The following is a 6,854-nucleotide window of genomic DNA, read 5'->3' on the forward strand; positions in this document are numbered from 1 at the left end:
ACAGAGTTTGATCTGCAGAGCGTGGTAACGAGTTGCTTTCAGGTGACTATGAACGTCTATGCCAATATCACACTAAGATAGCAGTCAAAATGATGGAACTTTATTTTATTTATGAGGGAAAATATTTTATTTTCTCTAGCAATGCTTTGCGCTCTCTCTCATAGAAATGAAAATTAGGAACCCCAAGTGTAAATAAATTGTTAGCCATTACGGTATCTGAGGAGAAGTGCTGGAAAAAAGCCATAAACATTTTGAATTTCCAAAGTACTGTGCTGACTATCTGAGGGACAAGTTAACAGAGAATGCTCTGTCAGACTGGAGGAGGGGAAAACGGACACACTATTTCTCTGAGTTGAGGACAACATGAACTGAAAGATGCATTACTATTTATATACCATCAGGAAAATAATGCTGCCAATTAAATTAAGACGTAATGTTTTCCTGTCACTTGGAATTATTATTTTACAGTTATTGAAAGAGTTCTTTTGCACTTGCTTAGAGAGAGATTTTACTACTACATCACTTTGGTATATAAACAAAAAGGAAAGCACACACTGAATAAATTTAGTTAATTATTCCTAAAGCAGTGACAACAATTTCATTAGCGCTGCCTGGTCATTAGCGAATGTAAGACACGTCCTAATTTCAATAATTTATAATCAAGAAATGTGTGTCTTAGAAGTGATGAAATAGGATATTTAAATTTAAACCTGTACAAGTTCTCTTTCTCAGTATATTTACTGAGAAGAAACAGTAAGCTTTGAGGTATTATTAATCACAAAATGTGAGGGTGATGCCCCTGAGGTGAAGGTCAGCTTCACACCAGCCCCCTCAGACACGGAGGACCCTCCCCTCCCCAGAGAGGAGCAGGTGTGTCCACGACTGTCCTGACAGGGGTCCATGTTCCAAGCCCCCTCTCTAGGTAAGGCGTCAACTCACCTGGCCCAGCCCTGCCTTTACTGTTACCCTAGTGGTCTTTTCAGTAGACCCTCCCACCCCTGGAATGACTGAGGGCCTCTTCTCTTCCTGCCTAGGGCTGCAGAGATGACAGATGGAGAGAGCTCACCCTCATCTCCCTCCCAGCCACACTCCATCACTGCCTCTTCATCTCTGCTGCATGGACCACTCCATCCTCTAGAAATCCCTAGATGAGAAGCAACCAGGAAGTTCACTGGGTCCCATGCATGTCAACTGTCTCAAGAACTCCCTCAACACAGCCCGCTCTGCTCTGACAGGGGCAAGAACGAGCTGTTTGCAGCTCGGCATGCACCCAGCTGAGGACTGAGAAGGCATTTTTCTTTTCTTCCTGGCACCCCAAACCTATGTGAGGAAACCACCTATCTCCACAAATACTGTGTTCCCCACAAGACACCGTGTCACCCACCCTTCTCCTCAGTCGTCTCCTATATGGACCAGAGGTGGAACGGGATGGGAGGGGGTTGATTGTGAAGGCCTGCACTGCCACCTCTTCGCCAGCCTGGAGGGCTCACAAGATCTGACATGCTTCCCGGATGCTCTCTCTAGGATGTGGGTACTTGGAGCCACTTTGTCCCCAGCTGTGGCAACGGGAAAGAAGCATCACTCAACAGCCTGCTTTTCACACTTGGGTGCAAAGGGAGCCCTTTCGCAATCCTCTAATTTCCCGGGTCACTTCAGAAATCTCTACTTCTGGGAAAGAAAATCCAGATCCTCTCTGAAAAGAGTGTGCTTGGTTTACACCCAAATGTATTATTGATGGAGTCTTGTCAAACCACACTGTTTAAAACATGTTTTCAAATCCTCCTGCCAATGCCCCACTGGTACCTTTCCTGAAAGAGTTGGGCAAATGGCCAAGAGCTCCAGGCTGGGCCAGCGTGCCTTGTCCCTGAATGACATGACCTGGGAGGGAGCTGCAATGCACTGTAATCTTCCTTACTCCCCTCGGGGCTCACTTAGGACTGTCTGAATAGTCAGAACCTTTAAACACCTCAATCTATTTACCTTTCCAGGAAAAGTATTTGCAAATCTTGCTCATCCATCCGTTCACTTATTCAGCACCTGTTTCCTGAGCTCGCATCTTGGCAGGTCCTGTGCTGGGCCCTGGGAATAGAGCAGAAAACAAGATAGACAAGATCAGTGCTCTCCTGCAGGTAACATTCCACTGGGAGTGTTATTAATAGGCTAAGAAGAAGTTAATATAATTGAATTAAACTGTATGGTACATTGATTTGCTTATGCTCAGGTGGCAGCTGTAGAGCACATGGCTAAGAATCCCAGTGCTCCGTCCTAACAGACCAGAGTTGAATTTCAGCTTTGCCATGACTCTGTGGTAGGTAGGGGTAGTGACACGCAAAAATGACCGTGATACATTGTTCAGTGAAGAAGCAGAATACAAAACGACAGGTACGATAACCCCTGTGTTTGTTTATGGATTCATCTATGTGCTGATACTTCGAAAATAGAGTGGAGGCCATTCAGGAAGGTTCTACAGAGGTTCTTTCCACCTCATCCCCCAATCCAGGCCGCTGAAATCAGTACTGCTGTATATTTTCAGCCTGAGTCTCTTCTTGAGGAGGTGTCACTCTTTTCAGAAATATGTCCATAGTGGTTTTCTTGGTTTGTTTCTTTTTTTCATCATAGATTTGCTTGTATACAGATAATGTACCATGAACGTTCCTCTCTCTTAATGTAAACCTTTCAGTGTTGGGGTCCATGTTTTCAAACTTTTTAAGAAGCCTGTTGATGTACCTTTACAAATTGGTGTTTTCAAGTTCTTTGGGTAAATACCCAACAGTGGAATAGCTGGATCATATGGTAGTTCTATCCTTGATTTTTTGAGGAATCTCCATACTGTTTTCCATAGTGGCTGCACCAGTTTGCACTCCCACCAGCAGTGTATGAGAGTTCCCTTCTCTCCACATCCTCTCCAACACATGTTGTTTCCTGTCTTGTTAATTATAGCCATTCTGACGGGCGTGAGGTGATATCTCATTGTAGTTTTGATTTGCATTTCCCTGATAGTTAGTGATTTTGAACATCTTTTCATGTGTCTGTTGGCCATCTGTATATCTTCTTTGGAGAAATGTCTGTTCAGGTCTTTTGCCCATTTTTTAATTGGGTTGTTAGATTTTTTGTTGTTGAGATGCATGAGTTCTTTATATATTTTGGAGATTAAGCCCTTATCAGATGTATGGTTTGCAAATATCTTCTCCCAATTGTTAGGTTGTCTTTTTGTTTTGTTGATGGTTTCCTTTGCTGTACAGAAGCTTTTTAGTTTGATGTAGTCCCATCTGTTTATTTTTTCTATTGTTTCTCTTGCCCGGTCAGACATGGTGTTTGAAAAGATGTTGTTAAGACCGATGTCGAAGAGCGTACTGCCTATGTTTTCTTCTAGAAGTTTCACAGTTTCAGGTCTTACATTCAAGTATTTAATCCATTTGGAGTTAATTTTTGTGTATGGTGTAAGGTAAGAGTCTACTTTCATTTTTTTGCATATGGCTATCCAGTTTTCCCAACACCATTTGTTGAAGAGACTTTCTTTTCTCCATTGTATGTTCTTGGCTCCTTTGTCAAAGATTAGCTGTCCATAGATGTGTGCGTATGATTTCCTTCATTAAGTAGTAGATAATAACAACAATAAACAAACACATAGGGACAAAGATTGGATTGGTGGTTACCAGAGGGGAAGAGGGGAAGGAGGAGGGTGAAAGGGATAATTCGGTACATGTGTGTGGTGATGGGTTGTAATTAGTATTTTGGTGGTGAACATGATGTAATCTATGCAGAAATAGAAGTATAATGATGTACACCTGAAATTTTTACAATGTTATAAACCAATGTTACTGCAATAAAAAAAAATTAAATAAAAAAAAAGAAGCCTGTTGAGGGCTGCAAAAGCTTCTGCTAAACCCTTCACTGCAAATTTTCATGAGGGTTCTTCTTTGTCTTCTCCTGCAGTTTCCTTTTCTCTTGCCTCTTCTTCAGCTATGCGTTCCTGTTCCAGTTCCAACAACTTCTCATTAGTCCATTCCTCAGGAACCACCTCTAGGAGCTCCGCAGTGTCATCCTCATCCACACTCAGGTTAAAGTTGTTTGCTGTTTCAACCACAGCCTTGTTGATTTTTGCAACCTCCTTATCTGTTGCAAATCATTTGAAGTCATGGACCTCTTAAGTGTCTTCTGCCAGATGCCATTCATACACTCCTTAGTGACATCACCCCAAGCCCAAGAAAGGTTCTCGATGCAGTCATAGATGTTGTGATCCTTCCAGAATTGTATCAGTGTCATCTGTGCCTTCCTCAGTTGCAACAATAGCCTGGGCAAACGTCGTCCTCGGGTGGTAGGCCTTAAAAGCTGATGTAGCTCCTTGATCCATCACTTGGATCAAAGAGGTGATGTTTGGAGGGAGAAACACCTCTTTGATATTAAGATAAAGACCACCAATAAAAGGAGGATGTCTTCACATTCACTCACCACTCACTCACCAATCAGCAAAACTTGCAAGGTATATTATTCTGCAAACAGTGCTTCTCCATTTCGTTGGCATAGCAATTCAGGAGGCATCTTGGAAGAGGAGCTGGGTCATCATCGACTTCTTATTGCTCCTGTAGTACACTGGCAGTGTGTGCTTACTGATATGCTTGAAGGCCCTGGGGTGTCACTGTGCCAGATCACAAGGGTTTCCATCTGTAGCCTGCAACATTGCCCCCAAGCAAGACTGTTATCCTGTCCTTAGAAGCCTTGAAACCTGGCATTGACTTGGCCTCCTTATGGAGGAAAGTCCTTTCAGGCATCTGTTTGCAGAATAGGGAGGCTTTATCCATACTGAATATTTGTACTGGAAAGTAATTTTCCTCCACAATCAACTTATGTAGAGTTTCCAAAAATTCTTCAGCTGCCTTCACATCAGCACTTGCAGATTCACCACTCACTTTCACATTATGTAATGAATAACGATTCCTGAACTGTTTAAACCACCCAGAGCTGGCAGTAAATTCAACATATAATGGGGTCTAGTGTTTTCTTTCACCATCACAAGCAAACTTTTTGCTTTGGCAGTGATCATTGTGGTGCTGAGAGGGCCCACTTCTGTGTCTGGTCTTCAATCCAAGACATTAGAAGTTTCTCCAGGTCTGATATAGGCCCTGCTCAAATTTTTCCTAGTCTCATTGCCTTCAATGAAGCAGATCCTTTAACAGCTTCTGTCACTTTGTTCTTGTTGGTCAAGATCGTGCTGTGATGGGATAGGAAATGCCTGACTGGTGAGCAATAACCATCACTGATTTTCCACCTTCGTAGCCCTCAATCACTTTTAATTTTGTCTCCAGGTCAATCGCTCCTCACGGCCTCTTACTGGCAACATTAGTGGTGGATTTTGCATGCTTAGGGGCCATGATGAACAAAACAACACAAGATTAAATCAAGTACAAAGGAAAATGATGCAATAAAGAGATGCAGTAAACCCAAGTTGTATGAGGCTGCTGCCAGCCTAACACCACGTATTGTTTTACAATAAACATTTTTTATGAGTAGAAAGAGTACATTCTAAACAAAAAAAAGTATAGTGTAGTAAATACATAAGCCAGTAACATAGTCGTGTATTATCAAGTACATGTACTGTACATAATTGTATTGCTATACTTTTATACAACTGGCAGTGCAGTGGGTTTGTTTACACCAGCATCACCACAGACACGTGAGTAATGCATCGTGCTGTGACTTCTTGATCTACCACGTCACTAGGCGACAAGAAATTTTCAGCTCCATTATAATCTTATGGGACCACCATCTTATATGCGGTCCTTCGCTGACCAAAACATCATTAGGTGGTGCATGACTGTACTCATAATATAGTTTACATGTGTATGCCTTTCTCTCACCTTACACACACAAACACAAACTCACACCCAATAGCGACACTAACTGTGCAACACGTACACATAAATAATGCAGCCATATTAATAAAAATTACAATAATATAAAAAATAATAAATGAGTCAGGGTCACATGTAAAATTCTATCTGGAAGATAAGAGGAAAAGGATGTCACTAATGTCTATGTTCCATATTGTCTCCAGTTTGAGAGAAAAATGAAAGTAGAGCTCTCAAAATGTTTGCAAAGACAGCTGAGCCATGAATGATATACTCTGTACTTGGAGCAAATACACTAAATAGGTTATAGAAATTGGTCATCAGAGGACTGAATAAGATAGTGGTCTACTGTAAAAGATAGTTCCAAATTGAGAAAAAAAGACTACAACAAAGGTAAGCATTAGTGTTCATCAAAAATACCACATGAAACTTTAAAAAAAAAGGCAACGTTCATTGGTCACCTGTTGTGGTTGCTAGCATTATAACTCCTTATTCTAAAAATTAATAAATAAAGGGAAAGAATAAAACATTTAAAAAGAATTAGTGCATTGCAGTAAAATAAAATTTTCTTGAATTATGAGTTTGTTAAATATAAAACCAAATATGTTTACTTCCACAAAAAGGGACTGAAAAAAGGGTGACAATAAAAGCCACAAACTGGAGGAAGATATTTGCAACATGCACAATCAAAAAGGCTTTATATCAAGTGTATGAAGAACTACTAATCAATAAAAAAAGACAAAAGAAATTAACAGAAATTTCACAGAAGATTGAATGGTGAATCTCACTGATAATCAGAAAAACACAAATTTAAACTACAATGTGATAATATTTATCACTCACCAACTTGACGTAAAAGCAACTCCGGCCTAGAATGTGGAGCAGGGGCCACTCATCCGTTGCTTGTGGGAACGTAAACTAGTACGGCCATTGTGGCTAAACAGTTTGGCCTTCTCAACCAAATTCAATACAATCATTTTCTATTCCAGTCCTGGGTCTGTGCCC

General features: G+C 41.0%; 1 long non-coding RNA gene across 1 annotated transcript; it reads right to left on the minus strand.

Annotated features, from left to right (window-relative positions):
* Positions 1 to 1,083: 1,083 nt before the first annotated feature.
* LOC131408923 (uncharacterized) lies at positions 1,084 to 6,854 on the minus strand. The gene is made up of 3 exons (XR_009220820.1): positions 6,693 to 6,854; positions 1,981 to 2,079; positions 1,084 to 1,144 (listed from the first exon to the last, which is right to left on the minus strand). It is a non-coding gene; the product is annotated as an uncharacterized LOC131408923 (long non-coding RNA).

Source organism: Diceros bicornis, chromosome 7 (genome assembly GCF_020826845.1).
Source record: "Diceros bicornis minor isolate mBicDic1 chromosome 7, mDicBic1.mat.cur, whole genome shotgun sequence".
In the NCBI taxonomy this organism is placed as follows: Eukaryota; Metazoa; Chordata; class Mammalia; order Perissodactyla; family Rhinocerotidae; genus Diceros; species Diceros bicornis.